This window comes from Benincasa hispida, chromosome 5, assembly GCF_027475165.1.
Source record: "Benincasa hispida cultivar pf3 chromosome 5, pf3_genome.v1.1, whole genome shotgun sequence".
Taxonomy (NCBI): Eukaryota; Viridiplantae; Streptophyta; class Magnoliopsida; order Cucurbitales; family Cucurbitaceae; genus Benincasa; species Benincasa hispida.
Genome location: NC_143482.1, coordinates 52,856,843 through 52,879,776, shown reverse-complemented (window position 1 = coordinate 52,879,776; position 22,934 = coordinate 52,856,843). Strand labels below are relative to the sequence as shown.

At 35.3% G+C, this 22,934-nt stretch overlaps 1 long non-coding RNA gene across 1 annotated transcript; it reads left to right on the top strand.

Moving 5' to 3' along the window:
• The first annotated feature begins 16,398 nt into the window (after positions 1 to 16,398).
• On the top strand, positions 16,399 to 17,213 carry LOC120077713 (uncharacterized). The gene is made up of 2 exons (XR_005481827.2): positions 16,399 to 16,554; positions 16,749 to 17,213. It is a non-coding gene; the product is annotated as an uncharacterized LOC120077713 (long non-coding RNA).
• Positions 17,214 to 22,934: the final 5,721 nt, after the last annotated feature.

The window sequence follows — 22,934 nt, the reverse complement described above, 5'->3', positions numbered from 1 at the left end:
AGTTCAAGAGAAAGGAAGATGAAAATGTTTTTTTTAAAGTGTTTTCAAATATAAGAAAATAAGCTAATTTATTTATAAATATAGTAAAATATCATCGTCTATCAATGATAGACAATAATAGATATATATAGATAGTAATATTTTTGTTATATTTAAAAATACTTTCAATAATTTCACCATTTAAAATAAGTACTCTTTATTTTTTAAATCTTTTTTTCCAAAAACGGACGAAAAGGTAGATTAAAAAATTATTTGAATTGAGGATCCTTTTCTTTTCTTTTCCTTCTCTTTTTACAATGGACCCACTTTTTCTTATTCCGAAGTTTCAAGAATGGTGTCCATGTATGGAAAAATTAATTATTGGATGACAACACTATGATTATGTATAAGGAGTTGTTTGTCTCTTCCGAATTTTAGATTTCCATAAAGTAGATATTTGACATGTTTGTCTTTACGGTAATATAAGATACTTTCACATCTAAATATTTTGGAACACTCTAAAATGTTCTTACCACAACATAATACTCTTTTTTTAATTTGATTTTATAACTAAAATAAATACTGTCAATCATATATTTTATCATTAATTTTTTTTTATTTTTTTAGAAAGATACTCAAATTCGAATTCAAATTTAAATTAATATTTGTTCAATAAAAACATTTTAAATTAATATATATTATTTTGGTGGAAAAATGACATATATAAATAATAAAAACTATATTAATTAAGAAAGAAATCCAAATTAATAAAAATAAATATGTTATATAATTCAAATTATATTAAATTAATTATAAATCAATGAATTCATAAGGGATATTCTTGGAACATTATATAAATTTGGAAAAAATTGCACAAATCGCTTCTAAACTATGATGTTGGTTATAATAACATCCTTGAACTTTCAATTTGATCAGGTTCCCTCTAATTTTTTATTGGTTGAAATCAGTCCCTTTTGTTAAATCAATTTTTATTTATATATAACTCACATGGATAAAAACGGACAAACTTGTCATATATGGATAAAAACGGACAAACTTGTCATATTAAAAAAAAGAAGCTTGTAGAGGAAGATTTACCTCGGAGATTGGGATTTTATATCAAGAAAATTATGGTGAATCTCATGTTCATGGGCATACGAAGTGTCATGATCATGCTAGTTCAGGGCCTGTTGCCCATGGCCGCATGTCCAATCCAGCCCCCTTTTATAATGTTTTCATGTCATGTATTGTATTAGTTAAGTTAGTTTGCTTTCCTTGTATTTTTGTTGTAAGTGACCGCTCACCCTTTTGCATATGCAAAGGTGTCAGTTGGCTTTTTGTTCAGAATGTACTATATGGGGATAAGACTAATCATCACTTTCCCATTCTAGGAGTAGTATGCTATAAAGCCATTGTTGTTGCTCATTGCTTTCTAGTCTACTATAATATTTCTCTCTTTACTCGTATACTAAAAAATGCTTACGTAAACCTTTTTCTCCAAACCCGTTTTCTAAAACCGTTTTCCCTAAAACAGGGGTGGAGGTTGCGAGAGGCACTTGGTGTGCCATCGACATTCTGTATTCGGATTGGCTGACTTGTTCGTGAGCAGAAACAAGTACCGCACAATCGCTAAGAGAAGCCTCTGAAAGTGCGATTGTGACAGTTGGTATTAGAGCCAAGTTGGCTCAGAGGGAAAAATCAGTAAACATGTCAGTGACAAAGAACTTGAATAAGTCCCATGTGGGTAGACTAGTAGAGATGGAAGAGCAAATGCTCTACTTGAGAGAAGTCCTTGATAGTATTCGTTTCTTGGAGACTCGGTTGCAAGAAGTTTTCGAGAAAGACGACAGAATTGATGCGATAGTTGGCCGCCTAGACGGGTTACCCATCAAAGAACTGATGATGAGGGTGGAGACCCTAGAGACAAAGGCTGCACGATCCGACAATTTTAAACATGGGGATAGCTCATCGAGCTCTGTTACCCACATAGAGGAGCGCGTCGAAGAGTTGGACGACTCCCAGAAAGCAATAATTCAGATGTAATGGATCTGTCTGAAGATTTTCGATCGGCCCTTGATGTCATCAGAGCCAAGAATGCGGATGTGAATGCGATGGTAATCTCACCATCCGAGCTGTAGGAAACTAGGCCCCACCTGAGGAAGCAATGCAAATGAGTAGGATAAAAATCCCAGAACCAAAACCCTTCTGTGGGGTGCGGGAAACAAAGGCTTTAGAGAACTTTATATTCGACCTTGAGCAATACTTCAAGGCGACGAACACCGTGACAGAGGAGTCGAAAGTCACACTAGCGACTATGCATCTACCTGAAGATGCAAAGCTGTGGTAGAGATCACAATTTTCGGACATACAAGAAGGGTGATGTATGATAGATACCTGGGATAAGTTGAAACAAGAACTTCGTTCACAGTTCTTTCCTGAGAATGTCGAGATCTTGGCTCGACGAAAACTTCGAGAGTTGAAACAAACGGACAACATCAGAGATTATGTGAAGCAATTTACGAGACTCATGTTGGACATACGTGACATGTCTGAGAAAGACAAAGTCTTCTATTTTGTCGAAGGGCTGAAACCGTAGGCAAAGTCGAAGCTGTATGAACAAAGAGTACAAGATCTCCCCTCTGCCTATGCGGCAGCGGAATGATTATATGACCTTAGCCAGACTCTCAAGACGTGAGGAAACAACCAACTTCCTCAAATGGTGGGAACAGAAACAGTCGTTCAAGCCCTCTTAGATCTGGGGGAGGAGACAAGAACACTGGGGGGGGGGGGGACTGTAAGTCCTCCCAACCGAGATCAGGGAACAATTGGCGAGGGCCGCCATCATAGTATAACAACTACAATCGTCCACTGTCTTGTTTCATATGTGGAGGACCACACAGAGTGGGTGAGTGTCCGAATCGAACTGCTTTTAATGCCTTTCAAGCCACGTTGGCCTCAAGCTCAGAAGACAAAGCTGAAAAAGGCGAACCAGAAATTGAGCCGGCCGCAGAGAATGAAAACCCCAAGATGGGGGCATTGAAATTCTTATCTGCGCTCCAAAAGAAGATGGGAAAGACGAAGGAGCCATTGGAAAGAGGACTCATGTATATGGACGCTTGGGTCAACCAGATTGGCCAAGAGCACCATGGTTGACTCTGGGCAACCCATAACTTCATGACTGAAACAGAAGTCCGCCGCCTAAACTTAACCTGGGAAAGAGATGCAGAGAGGATGAAAATCGTGAACTCTGTGGCCTTGCCTATTATGGGGATAGCAAGGATAACGCCAGTGAAGTTAAGGGACTGGAAAGGTCTTGTTGATTTCGTAATTGTCAAGATGGACGACTTTGACGTAGGTTAGGGATGGAATTCCTACTCGAACACAAAGTTATACCGATGCCTCTTGCCAAATTCTTAGTGATTGCGAGATTTACACCCACCGTGGTTCAAGTCAGTATCAAACAGCCAAATGGGGTAAGAATGATCTCAGCCCTCCAACTGAAAAGAGACCTTGCCCACGATGAACCCACGTTCATGGCCATTCCGATTGAATCAGTCGAGATCACAAAAGAGAAAGTCCCCCGAAACATTCTATATGTCTTGGAAGAGTATTGTGATGTCATGCCCGATAGTTTGCCCAAGTCCTTGCCTCCACAGAGGGGGATCGATCATAAAATCGAGTTGTTACCAGAGGCCAAGCCGCCCGCCAAGAATGCATATCGTATGGCCCCGCCAGAGTTGGTCGAACTCCGAAAGCAGTTAGACGAGCTGTTAGATGCAGGGTTTATTAGACCAGCAAAGGCCCCCTATAGAGCCCCAATGTTGTTTCAAAAGAAGAAGGACGGAAGCCTTCGACTATGCATCGACTATCGGGCTTTGAACAAGCTCACAGTTTGTAATAAATACCTCATTCCTATCATCACGGACTTATTTGATCGGCTCCACGGTGCTAGATACTTCTCGAAACTGGACCTATGGTCAGGGTACTATCAGGTTCGAATTGCTGAAGGAGACGAACCCAAGACGACCTGCTTTATGAGTTACGGAGCCTTCGAATTTTTTGTGATGCCTTTTGGCCTTACCAATGCTCCGACAACCTTCTGTATTTTGATGAATCTAGTGTACACCAAGGGCAATCACCTCTACATTCCCCAATCTGGGGAGCTACGAAGATCGCTGATGAAAGAATGTCAAGACACACCATGGGCAGAACTTAACGGTTGGCAGAGAACTTATGCCCTCCAAAAACAAGGTTACTATTGGCCGAGCCTTCGAGACGACGTCATGCAATTTACTAAGACTTTTCTTCTCTGCCAACAAGATAAAGTCGAAAGAGCAAAATTAGCGGGTCTGTTGGAGCCCCTACCTGTGCCCTCTAGACCATTGAAGAGTGTGTCCCTCGACTTCATCACCCATTTGCCCAAGGTTGGAGAGTTTGAATTGATCCTTGTTATCATCGACCGGTTCTCAAAATACGCCACCTTTATTCCAATGTCGAAGAGTGTATAGCTGTGATGACTGCCCAACTGTTCTTTAAACACATCGTGAAATTATTGGGTGTCCCCACGAGCATCGTTAGTGATCGGGACAGAAGATTCACTGGGGCTTTTGGACAGAATTGTTCAAGATATTGGGATCTACGCTGAACATTTCCTCTAGCTACCATCCCCAAACAGACGGCCAAACGGAACGTTTTAATAGCATGCTCGAGGAATATCTACGTCACTTTATCGACGCTAGACAGAAGAACTGGGTCCAGTTTTTAAATGTTGCTCAGTTCAGCTTTAACTGTCAGCAAAACTCTGCAATTGGAAAGACGCCCTTCGAGATAGTATGCGGCTGACAACCACTCATGCCATATCTAGTGGACCATCCCTATGCGGGCAAAAGCCCTCAGACACATAACTTCACGAAGGAGTAGAGTCAAACCTCTGAGATAGCTCGTGCCTGTCTAGAAAAAGCGTCAAGGAAGATGAAGAAGTGGGCTGATAAGAAGCGTAGGCCCCTTGAGTTCCAAGCTGGGGACAAAGTGTTGATCAAGCTGTGACCAGAACAATTCCGTTTATGAAGCCAAAAAGACCAATGTCTAGTACGAAAATACGAAGGGCCAGTGGAAGTGATTGAGAAGGTCGGAAAAACCTCGTATAAGGTTCAGCTACCCTCATGATGAAGATCCATCTTGTCATCCATGTGAGTATTCTGAAGCCCTATCACCCCGATTCTGATGGCGAGCAATGGAATATGCTGATGCGCCCACCTACCACAATGAAGAATTTAGCTGAAAAGGAAGTCGTAAAAATTCGGGATAGACATACTCGCCGTATCGAAAGACCAAGACGAGAATTGACAGAGTTCTTGGTAAAGTAGAAGGACCTCCCCGATGAAGAAATCAGTTGGGAGTGCGTGGAAGACTTGAAGAATGCAACTCCAGCGATCGCCGAGTTCGAGCAAGGTTGGTTGACATGGATGTCAACCAATTAAGTGGGGGAAAATGTCACGATCATGCTTGTCCAGGACCTGTTGCCATGGCCGCATGCCCAATCCAACCCCCTTTTATCATGTTTTCATGCCATGTATTATATTAGTTAAGTTAGTTTGTTTTCCTTGTATTTTTGTTATAAGTGACCGCTCGCCCTTTTACATATGCAAGAGTGTCAGTTGGCTTTTTGTTCAGAATGCACTATATGGGGATAAGACTAATCATCATCACTTCCCCATATCAGGAGTAGTACGCTATAAAGCCGTTGTTGTTGCTCGTTGCTTTCTAGTCTACTACAATTTTTCTCTCTTTACTCATATACTCAAAAATGCTTACAAAAACCTTTTTCTCCAAACTCGTTTTCTAAAACCGTTTTCCCTACAACGGAGGTGGAGGTTGCGAGAGGCACTCGGTGTGCCATCGGCATTCCGTATTCGGATTGGTTGACTTGTTCGTGAGTGGAAACAAGTACTGCACAATCACTAAGAGAAGCCTCTAAAAGTGTGATTGTGACATGAAGCGACTAATTCTGGAAAAAAAAAACCTATTACCTTCAACTGTAAGCGACATCTGCAGCTTGAGATGAAGGGATTTACGTGCTTGAAGCAATCAATTTTTAGGTTGGATATTTGTAATACATAGTAGAATAAGAGAAAAAATAAAAAATATATTACATCTTTAAAATATTTACAAATATGGATGAGTTGACTAGTCAATCTTTGATTTTTTTTTTTTTAATTTTCAATTTCGCTCTCCTTTGTCTTATCTTGTGGTACACATTTTTTTTAGTCTTTTTATTTTATTTTTCTTTGATTTTTGTTTATTTCCTCTCTATTTTTATTTTTTCATTTTATTTTATTTTTCAGTTTTTGCTTTTTCTCTTTTTTTTTTTTTTTTTTTTTTTATAATTTTAATCTTTTATTTATCTGATTTTTGCTTCTTTTCTTTATTTTTTTTTTCCTTCATTTCCTTCTTTTTTCTTTTTTTTTTCTTTCCTTTCTTTTTTATTTTCTTTCATTTTTTTTTTAATTTTCTTTTCTTTCTTCAGTTTTGCTTATTCATTTTTAAAAAATTTTTGTTTTCTTTCTTTAGCTCTTGCTTATTCTTTTTATTTTTTTTTTATTTTCTTCCCTTTCTCTGATTTTTTTGCTTCTTCCCTTTCTTTTTTTTTTTTTTTTTTTAGTTTTTCTTTCATTTGTCCAGTTTTTGCTTCTTTTTTCTATTTAATTTTCTTTCTTTCTTTCTTTCTTTTTTTCTTTTCAGTTTTTTCTTTTTCTCTTTCTCTTATTTTTAAAATTTTTCTTTCTTTTATTTGAATTTTTTCTTCCTTTTAGAATTATGAGGCTGAGTTCCATACGCAGGATTTGAAAGTACTCAATTCATAAGTGACTTAACACCAACAAGCTAATCATCAAGTTTGATTATTATAACAAATAATAAATATAAATAGCAAATGAAAGTCTATCCATGATAGCCACTAATATTTTCTATCATTGATAGCTTAATCTTTGATTATATTTTCGTAGTTAATAGCAACTTATAGAAATCTATTATTGATAGCCAACTTAGTGAATTTAATTAATAGAGTTGAATCTCAAACTAAAATGTAAGTGGAATGCTTAGAAGTTATCACTAATAGCATGTTTATCAGTGATATAAGCTATCATCGAAAAGAAAAGAGACTTATAAATGTTTGGGAAGGACAAGAAAGGGACAAAAAGATGTTCAATGGCTATGATTGATAGAAGCTACTACTGATAGCATGTTATCAATGATAGAAGCTAATACATATAGCATGTTATCGATGATAGAAGTTATTTGATAGCACGTTATCGGTGATAGAAGCTACCACTGATAGAACGTTATCGGTGATAGAGAACTATCATTGATAACATGATATCAGTGAGATCATTGATAGCATCTTCTTAGTGATAGTATCAGTGAAAGAAGTTATCACTGATAACCACAATATGAGTGATATTAGTGATATCGGTGATAAAACTTAGGTGATATCTATATATCGAGTTTTTTTCAAAGGTGATAACCAGTTATGGAAGTCTATCATTGATAGCTTTAAGTGTTAATATTTCAAGGTTGATTCTAATTGATGAAAGTTTATTAATGATAACGACTGATAGCTGCTATCAGTGATAGTCATGATAAAAAATTATCAGTGATAACTACTATGATAATCAAAGTTGTTGGTCTTCTTTCAAAGTTGATCACTATTTATAAATCTATCATTGATAGCCACTGATAGCCTTAAGTAGTAATATTTCAACGTTGATTCCAATTGATGAAAGTGAATCAATGATAACTACTAATAATAGATAACAAATTAAAAGCTAATATTTCAAGATTGTATTAATTTTTCTCAAATTGAAAGCTATCGTTGATAGGAACTATCATTGATAGCAATTGATAGAAGCTATCAACGATGGCAGTTGATGGCAGCTATCAGCGATAGCTTTTAATTTGAGAAAACCGGGAAGAAGCAAACAAAATGGTGGCTAGACATGGGTTTTTTAGTCTTTTACCATTTTTTTAATCTATATATGCAATTATTTTATCCTTGTACTACATATTCTATTATTTTGTGCTTGAATTCTATTTATGCAACTGTAAAGAACCCTATTACCTTCAACTGTGATTTTAAAATTTTAGGTTTGTGATTTTAAAATTCTAAATCAGCGATCAATTTTTAGGTTTGTGATTTTAAAATTCTAAATCAGCTACAATAAATCATTTGAATCGTATGTTTGGCTTCAACAAGTGTTATGTGATATTTGTACCTTGGGTCGAGTTTTCTTTTTTCTAAACCATAAATGAAAATCCCAACGAGAATCTGTTTTTGTGAGGTGCTTTCAAGTTTGTATTTTTCTACAAACTCCAAAAATCCGTTTCTATACATTTTTCTTCTTTTTGTAATGGTGAAATCTATTTTTCTTCACCACTATATGTAGTTGTTTGGTTATAGTTGGAATGAAATTTGATAAATATTGAGTTTAACATGATTCTTGATATTTTTACTTTTATCAATGAATATAATTTCTTATACTTATGGGAAATTGTCAGAAATAGCACGTTTAGATTTTCATCTTACAAAACTAACACGGTTTTTAAAAACTAATTTTTCTCCGTCTATCTTGGGCGAGATCGGCCACCGATATTAGTTAAAAAATCAACTTTTTCTAACTTATCGATTGTTTTGGATCTTCTCGGTATATCTCGCCTAATTATACATCGAGATTTGCTAATTTTTTGTATGTAATTTTCCCAAATCTTATACCAAATCTTATATCTTTTCTAATTTTCTCAAAATTCGGTGATGTTTACTAATATTACGTAATTGTTCAAATCTTTAGTTGTTATCACAATTATATGAATTTCCAAAATTTCAAATGGATTGTCCATTTATCAAAATAGATTTTCCAATTATCAAAATATATTTTCCAATGATCAAAATAGATTTTCCAATTATCAAAATATATTTTCCAATGATCAAAATAGATTTTCCAATGATCAAAATAGATTTTCCAAATTTTACGAAAATTGGATAAGATTTGGGATATATATATAGAATCTCGGTGTTAATCGTGTCCGAGATTCCACTGAGAAAGCTCAAATATATAAATTTTGGTGTTAATTATGCTCGAGATTTCATTGAGAAAGCCCAAATATACTGAATCTCGATGTTATTTTGTCTGAGATTAATACCATCTTATACCAACTCTTACATCTTCTCGAATTTTCACTAGTAATATTTCCCAAATCTTATATAAAATCTTGGAAATCTTGGAAATCTTGCCTCAAATTTATATTTACATAAATTTCTATATTGATTTACTGATTATCTAGATAATTTACGAATTATCTTTTAAAATCTTTTCAAATTGTATAATATTTGGTAGTGTGATTTTTTAATTTTAGAAAGATTTGGGAAGATTATGTAGCATTTGGATTTTTTTTACCCAAATCTCGATGCATAATTTGATTAGATTTATCGAGAAGGCTCAAAACAATCGATAAGTTAAAAATTTTGATTTTTTTTTTACTAAATCTCAGTTACCGATCTTTTCCGAGATGGATCGAAAAAAACTATTGTTACGAGTTTTCAAAAAGCATGCTAGTTTTGTAAAGTGAAAATTTAAACGTGATATTTCTGACAATTTTCCTATATTTTTACTCTTTATTCTTTTTAAAAATAAATTTATGTTTTATGCATTTCACATATATGGACTACCTCTTCACAATGTGTATACATTATGAGGGTCGATTTGTCTTACATGATAAGGAAAAAAATCATTGATTCAATGCAGTTTTGATATGGTGTCCGTATCTAAAATTACAGGATATACTGATGGAGATAGGTGTATTAGAATGGACAAAAAGTTCATTATAGTTCAAGGGATGGATTTTGAAGGAGAGTTAAGACTTTTGTGGAATGATAAAGATATCTAAGAGACATTAAAGGCTTTTAAACATGTGAATTTGATTCATATCTATGTAGAACACTTGGAAGCGAATTAAATGAGGTAAGAACCACTTTAAAGGTTCCAATGCAAGATAATACACATGGTAAAGAGGTTGAGGAGAGTGATACTAGTGATAAAAGTGCAGCCTTAATGAATTTTGTGGATAGTGACTATGGAGGTATAGAGGATGATACTTTGTTTAAAGCAAGAATAATTTACGTTGAAAGTGAGGAAGATTGTTATAACAATAGTAAGGATACTGACATTGATAAGGAAGATTGTGAGTCTCAAAATGTGGAGAAATTTATTAATGAGTTAAACCTTGTCAATGGAGTCTTGGGAGAGTCTAATTGTGGTCTTTTAGTTACTTGAGCTCACTAGTTCAAGCTGATGAAGATGGTGTACTATAAAAAAAAAATCATGAATTTAATTCTTAGATGTTAAAGGAAGAGATAATTTATCTTTAGGGATGACGTTTGGTACATTGGGTGAGATAAGAGTTTCTTTAAAAGAATACTCGATAAGGAATGGTTGATATATGTTAAAAATGAGCCAGCACGAGTGACGATAAGATGTGAAGAGGTTTGTGTTTGACGATTACATGCCTCTAAAAGGCAAGATGGGAGTACTTACCAAATAAAGTCACTACAAAATACTCACTCATGTTTTAGAAAAACTAGCAACAAGTATATAACTGCCAAATGGATTGCTTATTATATCGATATGTTTAAGTTACATCCGGAGTGGGACTTGAAATCTGTCGTTGACATTGTGATGAAAAACATCAATATTAATATTTCAAGGCATTTGGTTCATGAGGAAAAATCTTGAAGATTATGTGCATATATTTTACCACATTCCTACATTTGAGACCGCTTATTCACATTACCTCCAGCTAATCAATGGAGTAAATTTATGGCCTAGAGTTGGTATAGAACTGATACTTCCCCCTTTTATCAAGAGACCACCTGGGAGGCCAAAAAGATTATGAAAAAGAGATGTCATGAGCTGTCAACTTCTAAAATCAGTAGAAGATCGAGTCTAATTCAATATAGTAAGTGTGGTACAGACAGCCACAATATACGCTTTTGTCACTACAAGAAAGATGCCTTTTATAACTTTGAAATATAGCCTTTTTCAAAATAGCTATGAAATACATGAAAGAAAATGGAGGGAAATGAAAATTTCTTTAAAGAACATGGGGCTGATTTGGGAAGGGGGAAAAATCGAAAGGGTCATCCCCCCTCCCCCTTCTATCTTTTACTTTCCGTCTCTCTCCCAAGCGAAAGTGTTTCACTTTCTTCCACCATCCATACCAACAATTCCCATTTTCACTTCTTTAACACCAAAAGTTAGAGCTTCTCAAATTTCAACCCAGTTTTCTGTAGCAGATTCATTTTTGAGTAAAAACGAACATGTTCTTTGTTAAGGAAGCCAACATGGACAACCAAGTCACTAAAGAGAAACCACTCAGTAACACAATCAGCAAGGCAAGCTCTCATAATTACAAATTTACCAGCTAACAGAAAGAATATAATATGTTATAGATGAACCAATCAAAGGATAACACCTGTATTATAATTAAACCATTTACTCATATTCATGTATCCTTAAAATCCCGAAATTATGGATTCTTGTTGTATAAAGGGTGGATCCTCTATATAGAAAAATACAAGAGAAAAATATAGAAAATTATTCTACAGTGAGTTTTTCATCTTCCTCTCCAAATGGCTGCAACCTCCTCAGCATTAAAATGACCAATGTCAATCAAGGCAACCTGGGACCAAACTTTGGCACAGCCAACTTTAGCAGCCCACCCCTGAATCAACTCCCCAATCAAATAACCTCCATCAAACTGGAATGCAACAACTTCCTCCTCTAGAAGAACCTAGCGCTTTCAATCCTTCGGAGCTACAGACTCGAAGGACACTTAACTGGACAAAAGGTATGTCCCCCGACGTTTTTGCAATCTGCAGTTGTTGAAAGTGTACCGAGTGGAACGACTGGAGCAGAAGTTAGACCGTTTAGCTCAGAAGGGAGTCCCGGCAGTGGAGCTTCCAGCTAGTCGATTACACCTGAGGTAAATCCTCAATATGAAGCGTGGATGGCTATAGATCAACTCCTTCTTGGCTGGCTATACAACTCCATGACACCTGAGGTAGCCATTCAAGTAATGAGATGCGAATGTGCAAGGGACCTATGGACCAGCATCCAACAATTGTTTGGAGTTCAGTCTAGGGCTAAAAAAGATTATCTGAGACATGTGTTTCAAACAACCAGAAAAGGTAACTTGAAAATGGAAGATTACCTAAGAACTATGAAAATGAATGCTGATAATCTCGAGCAGGCTGGTAGTCCAGTGCCACTGAGAGCTCTTATTTCGCAGGTACTGTTGGGACTTGATGAAGAGTATAATGCCACAGTGGCCACAATCCAAGGACAAGTAGAAATATCGTGGTTGGATATGCAATCAGAGTTTCTCCTGTATGAAAAAGGGCTGAAACATAAAACAAATCAGAAGACTACGATAGACTTCAACTAAGTTGGCAATGCGTCAATGAACATGATGAATACAATGCATGTCAACCAAAACAGCAAACCCCCAACAACAACAAAATTCAGTCAACCAGTGGAGGAACAACGAGGAGGAGGAGGCCATGGTAGGGGCCGAGGTTGGGGAAGAAACAATAACAAACCAGTCTGCCATGTTTGTGAAAAGATTGGACACATAGCCTTCTTCTACTTCAACAGATATAATCGAGAATTTGTCCCAAACCCTCCCCAAAACAAGGGACCACCCTTCACCAACAATCAGACCAAGGGCATACAACCACATCCGACTACTCTAGCCACTACCCATGGAAGCAATCCCTTTTTGACAAATCATGAAAACATGACTGATGCAAATTGGTATGCTGACAGTGGTGCCTCCAATCATGTCACCTCAAACTTCAACAACCTTGGCAACCCGACTGAATATTCAGGTATTGAAGCAGTCATTGTAGCTAATGGTAATACTCTAAAGATATCTCATGTTGGGAATGCTTATCTAACTAGTGATGCCTGCAATCTGAAATTGAATGACATGTTGTGTATGCCTGCTATAGCTAAAAATCTAGTAAGCATATCTAAGTTAACAAAAGAAAATAATGTGTTTATTGAATTTCATACAAACTATTGTCTTGTTAAGGACAAGGGTATGGGACAAACCATACTGAAGGGAATGCTTAAAGATGGACTATACTAGTTAGAAGATGCAGAGGTTAGCTCAAAGACTGTAGAGAACAGAGCCTCATTCCCGCTAGTGCACAAAAATAAAAATCTATCTGCTCTTACCTTATCTTTTAACCATAGGGTGTCTAAGAATACATGGCATAGACATCAAGGTCACCCATCATAAAAAACACTAGAGTTTATCATCAAGAACTGTAATCTTCCTATATCATCTAATGAAGATCTCAAATTTTGTGAATCTTGTAGCTATTGCAAATCGCATTTTTTAGCATTCCCTAACTCTAACTCAAGAGCATCTGCAATCTTTGAACTCATACGTACTGATCTTTGGGGTCTAGCCCCTCTCTTGTCGACAGATGGTTACAAATACTATGCTATATTTATTGATGATCACAGTAGGTATACATGGATCTACTCTCTAAGACTAAAAAGTGACACACTTGTAGCTTTTCAGCACTTCCTCACCATGATCCAAACTCAATTCAACACCATAATCAAGTCTCTACAGTTGGATAATGGCGGAGAATTTGTTAAAATACATAGGGTCTGCCATCAACTTGGCATCTCCTCTAGATACACTTGCTCATACACTTCAGCACAAAATGGAAGAGCTGAGCAAAATCATAGACATATAGTGGACATTAGACTAACCCTACTTGCCCAAGCACATCTTCTCTTACATCATTGGTGGGATGTGTTTGTATACTCAACACTGCTAATCAATGGCCTTCCTACCTCTGTCCTAAAAGGGAAGTCACCAATGGAGGTAATGTTTAACAACAGACTCAATTTTGAGAACCTTGGAATCTTTGGGTGTGTCTGCTTCCCATGCTCAAGACCATACAACTCACACAAGCTGAACTATCGCACAGAAAAGTGCACCTACCTAGGATCTGGTGTGAATCACAAAGGATATACATGCCTCAGCTCCAATGGTAGGATCTTTATATCTCAACATGTAATTTTTTATGAAACTGACTTTCCTTTTCAAGTGTCTCTTTCAGTTTACAGGACAAACAAGCATGAGGCAGCAGTCTACCCTATTCACTGGCTACCTATCAGTTCAAATGCACTGTGCAGTGACTCTATTCCCCCTACATCCACTCTCCCACTCTCATTGATAATCAGCCCACCCCATACCCAACCATCAACAAGTGACATTACAGACAGCCCGCCCATACCAGCCTTACCATTGCAAGCAGGCCATTCTACTGATCCGTCACCCATTCAGCACATGATACCACCCACACTGCCCAACATCATATCCAAAATCCTCAATCCATATCCACTGTCCCATCACAAACAACCCCATCTCAATTTGACCAACAACCGAATATACCTCCCACCACAGATACATTCAACCCAATTCCAAGACCTCTACCACTACCAACTCATCCAATGGTTACTCGTGCAAAGGCAGGGATATTTAAGCCCAAAATCTTGGCATCTCACACCAAAAAAGACTGGTCCCTGACCAAACCTACAAGAGTCACTGATGCGTTAAAGACCACTCGATGGAACAACACTATGGGTGAAGAATTCACAACACTAGTTCCTCCGTCATCATCGATGAATATTGTGGGAAACAAGTGGATATTCATAATCAAAACATGTCCAAATGGCTTCATTCTACGCTACAAAGCACGACTTATAGCTAAAGAATTTCATCAAAATTCGGGCATTGATTTCTTCGAGACATTCAGTCCTGTAGTGAAGGCATCAACCATCCGGATCATCATCAGCCTTGCAGTATCAAGAGGGTGGCAGCTAAGACAACTAGACTTCAACAACGCTTTCCTCAATGGGGTCATAGATGAAGAAGTATACATGTGCCAACCACAAGGTTTTATCAATCCCCAACTACCAAATCATGTATGCCGCTTACACAAGTCCATATATGGTCTAAAATAAGCACCTAGGGCCTGGAACAACACACTAAAAACAACACTATGCAATGGGGATTTCAGAATGCCAAATTAGATACATCCTTATTCATATATCGAAGTACTTCTACATTGGTACGATTACTAGTTTATGTTGACCATGTTATTATTACAGGCACTAATCAGCAGGTAATCAACAAAATTATCACTGCCTTGGACTCCAAATTTGCCTTGAAAGATCTCGGCAACCTTAGCTACTTCCTCAGAGCACAACTTTACAACGTTGTCAATGGAGTCATACCTAGTCAGGAAAAATATGTTGAGGACCTACTCAATAGACTTGATCTTGGGGACTTGAAACCAACACCCTCTCCAAGTGTACTGAACAAACAACTGTCCATCATAGACGACATGCCCTTTGAAGATCCTTATATCTATCGGAGCACAATTGATGCCCTACAATACCTAACCACAACGAGACCAGACATTACGTACGTAGTTAATCATCTCAGTCAGTACTTAAAGTAACCAACAGACATCCACTGGCAGACGGTAAAGAGAATACTCAGATATGTAAGTGGCACTAGACACTTTGACATCTATCTTCAACAGGGAACAGATTTGTCCATTTCTGCTTTCTCCGATGCAGATTGGGTAGCCAATATAGACGACCAAAAATCCATTGCCGCATACTGTATCTTCCTTGGTGGAAATCTCATCTCATGGTCTTCAAAGAAGCAGTCCATTGTAGCTGGGTCAAGCACGAAGTCTGAATACCGAGCACTAGCTCATGCCTCCGCAGAAATCATTTGGATACAACAACTATTGTGTGAAATTGGTGTAAAACAGCAGTCGGTTCCAATCCTATGGTGTGACAACCTCAGTGCGGGTGCTCTAGCCATAAGTCCGATTTTTCATGCAAGAACCAAGCACAATGAAATAGACATTCACTTTGTTCGTGATCAAGTTCTCCGTGGCCAACTTGATGTTCGATATGTACCGTCTTCCGACCAAATAGCTGACTGCCTAACCAAGACACTAACACACTCTCAATTCTTCACCCTTCGATCTAAACTCGGAGTAGTTGCACTACCCCTCTTGTTTGAGGGGGATGTTAAAGAAGTCAACATGGGCAACCAAGTCACCAAAGAGAAAACCACTCAGCAAGGCAAGCTCTCATAATTACAAATTTACCGATTAACCGAAAAAATGTAATTGGTTATAGATGAACTAATCAAAGGACAACACCTGTATTATAATTAAACCATTTACTCATATTCATGTATCCTTAAAATCCCGAAATTAGGGATTCTTGTTGTATAAAGGGTGGATCTCCTGAATAGAAAAATACAAGAGAAAAATATAGAAAATTATTCTATCTTTTCGTCTTCCTTTCCAAATGGCTGCAACCTCCTTGTCTTCCATTCCTTTCTTTCTTCTCCTCTCTTTATGTCATTCTCAATGCCAAATTCCAAGGATTTCGCTCAACTTTCTTCATATACAAGGTGTCATTCTCTCTCTTTCTCAAAACTACTGGACATTCAAACTTAACTGTTTGAAATTAGTCGCTAAATTATCCCATCCGTTTAGACCTCTTTTATTTTTTAATTTCAAAATCAACTTCGAAATTTCTTGCATTTGAATTTGATATTTCTGAGTATTTCAAATCAACTCAACTCCCTTTTGTTTTCAAAATTAGCTTCATGATCTTCTCGAACACAGATGGGCGAGCAAATTTCAAAACAGATTTGTTTGTTAGGCGATTTGATAGACGAGATGGATCTAGACGGGCGAGATGGACTTGTTCTGACAAACGAACAGATCTGATCTATTCACGATGGGATCCAGAAACTAATGGGCTAGGCAAGATGCGGGGTGTTGAGCTTCAAATTCGAGATCTCCTAATATGGAAGACAGGGATGCTCTTGTGGTAGGTAACAACAATGTAAGGTAAAAAAAATTATATTAGAAAGTACAAAATTTTTTACTTAGTCTATTATATAGCTTCCTTTTCTTAATAGTGCATGATTAATGTATATATATTTTCAAATATTTTATAATAGTTACTAAAATTCTTGAAAAGTAACATAAATGAATAGTATATAATTAAATCTAATAGCTTGATCATCTTGCTTAATACAAGAATGAATATCATTTACACTCATGCCTTCTGAGTTGATAAGTGTTATTAAACTTACGTGCAACTGAAGAAGCTTAAGATTAATGAGTATCAAGGAATTAAGATGTATAACTAAAGTAATTAGGGATGGTATTATTTTTGATTGAAACCAAAAAGCTTGGTCGACTTCAAACAATTCAACCTTCAAAAAAAAAAAAATTACACAGTAAAACTATAACTGTTTTATTAGCTACTTTTATTTACTTACTACACAAATCCATTTATACTCTAAGTTGAAATTACACATCAGGCTACTCCTTAGCATGCTTTTAAGAAATTATAGTTGTGTCTATTCATTGGACTACAAGGGTAGAGATTTTTGTATCGAATTTCTTCATGATTCTATTCTGGAAGCATGTATTGATTTTCGTTTCAAAGTTTTGGGGATTTTTTTGTTGCCTCGATTCAATGTGCCCTAAAATTCTAGGAGGATAGTGTATCTAGATGCTTTAACTTGTTGTTTTATTTCTTTGTTCTCTTGTTGATGTTATACATATATAAACTTCACTCAGTTATTGATAAATAAGAGGAAGTATCTATTTATTGAGAAATAGTTTTTGAATTCCTGTTTTGATTTTTCATTTAACAGTAGTTGTTATTGATGTTGTTAAAGAGAACAATTGATCACAATTGAGGAAAATATTAGATGTAATTGTATGCTGCAATAACAGGAAAACATTGACAAAATTAACTTCATGGAAATCGTAGATTATTGACTGTTAAGATGCTGGATTGTCTATAGGTCTTGGCAAAAGTAGTTTGTCCTAACGTCTTCTACATTATAAATATGCTAAAGTGTTAGGTATTATAGTTCTCAAAATAGTTTAAGACTTGTACTGACATATGCTCAAAATACGACAATTCTTTTTCTTTCTCTCTTTTTGATAAAAGTTTAGAATTATATGGTTTTTTTTTATTGCAGCACTTATTCTTCAAGAAGTAATTCAAACTTCATTTCTTTGATTTCTTCATTATTGGTCTATTTTTTCCTCTTGAGTTCCTTCTAAGTCTAAATCTTACAACGTGTAAGATAATATTGTTGTTAAGAATCACCCTCATTACTTGGGAAATATATATTTGCTTTATTATTGAATATGGATCTCAACCGAGGCAAAGCTCAGTGGCCTTCTTCTCCTACAAGATCAATTAACGAATCTAGGTTATATTTTGCAATCATAGTTCTTTCTATCTAATGTTCAGGACTTATTCTTAGCTTGGATAGCTCTTTACTTTGATTTATTTTCTTCCTCTTAAATTAGCTAAATTCGCCTTCTCTTCTTCTATCAATGGTTTTACTCATAATAATACTCTTATGCCTATGTCCAATTCTGAACTAATTGCGTTTGTTTAGTGAAAATAGCAGAAATCTCAAGTGCGACATAGAGATCCATTATTGTACATTTTCACATAATTTGTAAGTCTAGTGCTCATTATCCATTTGGTTTGTTTTGGTTCGTGGAGCTCAATTTCCTCTTAGTCTCTATATTTTCATTTATGTATTGTAAAGTTTGAAGGAGACCATCATTGTGGTTCTTTCGATATTATTTATTACACTTTAGATGGGAAGTTCTATTGGTATGGTTAGCTCTAGAACCTCTCGAAGATTTAACTTTTTTGTTTTTCTTTTTTTGTCAACCATATACTACAATAGAAGTGAGAAAAGTTCTATTGTTTGGTTGAGGTTCTTGGATTGGAAAAATCTAAATTAGAGACTTCAAATTAAAGAAGTTTTGGAGGTGTAGGGGTAATTATCACTTAGAGGTTATTCAAATTAGTGTATGAGTGGCGGGGAGGTAGTTTTCAATTTGTTTTGCCAAAAACTATTATATAAAAGGATTAGTATATGGAATACTCAGTAAGTAACCCCACTACTGAGGTCAGGTTATGTAAACACATGCAACATGAACTGAATATCATAAACTGGTGGGAGCTAAAACTTTGCTTCTCTAATATTAACTCTATATCCTTTCCCTTAGATGTGTATCAATTTCATAGACATGAGTTCAATGTACATCAATTTCATATACATTGAACCCTGTATCAATTTCATAAACTGGTTGCATGCATCAATTTTATGCATGGGTGTGCATCAATTTTATACACACTAAAGCCTGTCTAAGAATATTGAGATGTGTACCACTTTCGTACACATGGTTATGTATACACCACTTTCATATACGCATAATTCACTAGGCGTGCACCACTTTTGTACACCCTAAGGCTCTCTAGATATGTCGAGATGTGCACCACTTTCGTATACATAACTTTGTATACACCAATATCGTATACACAAAACTTACTGAGCATGCACCACTTTTATACACCTCATTCCCTCTAGGTATATGTCACTTTTATACATATCGATCCTAGCACACCACTTTCATGCACTAAAGCCCTTGGATATGTATCACTTTCATGTAGTCAAAACACTGTGGAAAGGAAAAGTGATTGCATACCAATTTCATAATGTCATGTAACATTCACATATGCATGAGTCCTAAATAAAATCTTGTAAATATTGTCATTTTCATGAATCGATCCTCATGCATCACTTTCATGCACTAGATCCCTTGAACACGTGTATATAGTAAATCATTCATAATTTCATAGTAAATCGCATGGCATGCATTCATAGTTTCATAATTCACATGAAAACATGTACATCCATATATATCTAATTTTTACCTGGCACCAAGACATTCCAATAATAAAACTACTTACCTTGAAATTAAATCTAAATATTTTATTCAGCAACTAAACTCCCTTTTAAGTTCTTAGAAACCTTGAAACAAATCATAAATCATGAGCCAAAATTAAATTAAATCCTTAGGTTCGGATTCTAATGGACGAAATTTATTTCAAATGTCTCCAATTAAACTTATCCAAACTGTGGCTTGATCCAAAATCGCCCCAAAACCATCTCAACCGTCAATCCAATAACACAACCTACGGAGAAACCACTAACAAGCATTAATAACTTAATTTACATCAATTATCTTTAATCCACAAAGTCTCAAAATTACCAAAAACCACCCAAAATTGATCTATGATACTGCTGAATAGCGGTGCAAAACTCTTCAAGTCCTCAATTTTACATCCAAAAGATTATGGATAACATTGATTTCATGCCAAAACCAAATGGGTATTAAAGAACTTCAAGAAAACTCAAAAACTCTCGTCCAAAGGCAACTTTCCTACCAAACCCAACGTATCCGACAACAGCGGCAGCGACTGGTGGGAGATAGCCAAACGGATGCGAGCTCCGGTGAACCTGTTGGCAGCGGTCGGCTGTTATGGAGCGGGCCTTAGAGAGAGAAACTAACGGAGGGAGATGAGAGGGCCGACCGGCGGCGCTGGTGGTCGGAACGATGCGGTTGACGACGATCGGCGACGGTAGGCGGCAGATATATAAAAATAACTTTTTGTTTTTTTTTGGTTTTTTAAGAAAAACATGACCTAGTCCCATATATATTTCATTTTCCCAATATTAATTCCTTTCATACCGCACATCGTCATTGAATCTTTTAGGACAGAATTTGTTGGGATCAAGCGTCACGCATTCGTTGAGACTTTGCTAGATTGACTGCAACCATTGTGTTCTTGAAGGCATCGAAGTCGTCAATTGTGCAATTGGTTCGCATGGCAGTCGGGACAACAGTTAGAGCAGGAGAATTTTTTACGTAAGGGAGATGGCCTAGTGGTTTAAAATATGGAGTTTATTTCATTTATGGGTTACAACAAAAATATATACATATATATCTATATTTCAAATTGATTGAAAAATAGAATCTATTTTTAAATTAACGCAAAATAGCAAATCTATTTGCAAATCAAGCAAAAGAATAGGAGGTGATCTACGTAGAGTAGTTGGAAGGTAAAGTAGGAAGAATACAACAAACGAATAAATCCACTGTAGCCACCTATTTTTATCCAACTTTATTTAAAATAAATTTAATCATTAGATTAATTTGATCTTAATTTTACTAATTTTAAATTTTATGATTATCCACCTATTTAAGCTTATTTTTACTACTTTTTAACTTTTGTGTGTAGTTTGATTAGAATAACTAAATTGGTTAGTTAAGTAACTAGTTTGGTTACAAAAATGTAAAAAAAAAAAAAAAACACACACACACACAACACATACAACGAATGGCTTCTTGTTTTGGTGTCCAATCTTGTTCTTCTCTCTTAGATGTAAAAAGATAGAGAGGATAGAGAGAAAGAAAAGGGACAAGGAAAATTATTCCTAACTTCTTTTTTCTCATTTATCTTTTTATTCTTTAATATTAATCTATCTTCATACATAGTTAGTGTAGATCTATTACTGCTGTTCACTTTATATTTAGCATATTTTATTTTACTAACACTATTATTTTTATTTTTATTTTTGTGTTCATCTCCTTCATCTATTCATAGTTTTTCTTTTATTTTGTTGTTTTATTAAAAAAAAATTGAAGAAACTAAGTGTGTAAAAAAAAAAAAGGAAATGAAAGTAAAATAGAGATTAACATACCTTGAGAGGAGAAGGAGAATCTTTTTGTGCTCCTAAAAAACCTGTTTTGAGGAGTAAGAAAAATCTTGAAAGAAGAATTGAAGAAGATGGAAGTTTAGAGAGAAAAACTGAAAAGAGATGAAAAGAATGGAGAGATTTTTTTACTTTTTTACTTTTTGTTTTTTATCTTGGAAGTTTTACAAGCGGATTTTAAAATATATGCATTTCATGTTGCTTTGTTATTAGAGGTTGCTCTGCCATCACATCTAAGCTTTAATAATAATAATAATAATCATTATTATTATTATTATTATTATTATTATTATTATTTAGTTTTGTTTTAAGAGTATGTATGGGTGTGTGACGGACGACTGCCCCATCAATTTGAATTTTATTTATTTATTTTTTATATTTACAGTGATGGTGCATCAGTGACAGTCTACCCACCGACGCTTCAACTCCCATTTTTTTTTTTAAAAAAAAAAAAAAAAAATTAATTTTAGTTATATTTTAATAGTTTTACGGGTTTTTTAAAATGTTTCTTAAATAAAATGTTATTTTAAATTTTAATTGTTTTACTTATTTTATAGGATCATTGCTTCAAATATTGGAGCGATGAGGTGTAAAATAATACATTATTTAAAAAATATCTTATTTTCTCAAATAAATTTGATTTAAGTAATGATTTCAATTCACGATATTGGATTTTGGCCACCATTTTCTAAATTGGTGTTGTAGGGTGCTAACACATTCCCTATATACAAATGACTTCCGAATTCAACTCTAGTTTTTGCATACCAGTTTTTAATTAAGAATTGATTATTTTACTTTGATGTCCAATCACACCGTAAAAAGGATTGGTGCGACTCCTTTTTATTTTCCAATTTTTTTTTAGGACTCGATCGTTTCGCGTCATCTCGGACACGTGATGACAGCTTGGTGATTCCATTGGGGACATGAGGTTCCATCTTGAGAGTTTGGTCATTTTCCTCTTTAATTTTTTTATTCTTTAATAATTATTTTAAATTTATTGTTTAAATTTTTAATACGCTCGATTATATTTATTTAACTCATTATTATGTTTCTTTAATTACACTTTAATTTTGCTTATATAATGTTCATATTGAAATCAATTTCAATTTCTAATTAATATTTCTTTAAGTTTTTATTTTTTTTAACTTTTTCAAAGTAATTTAGATTACAACTTTTTT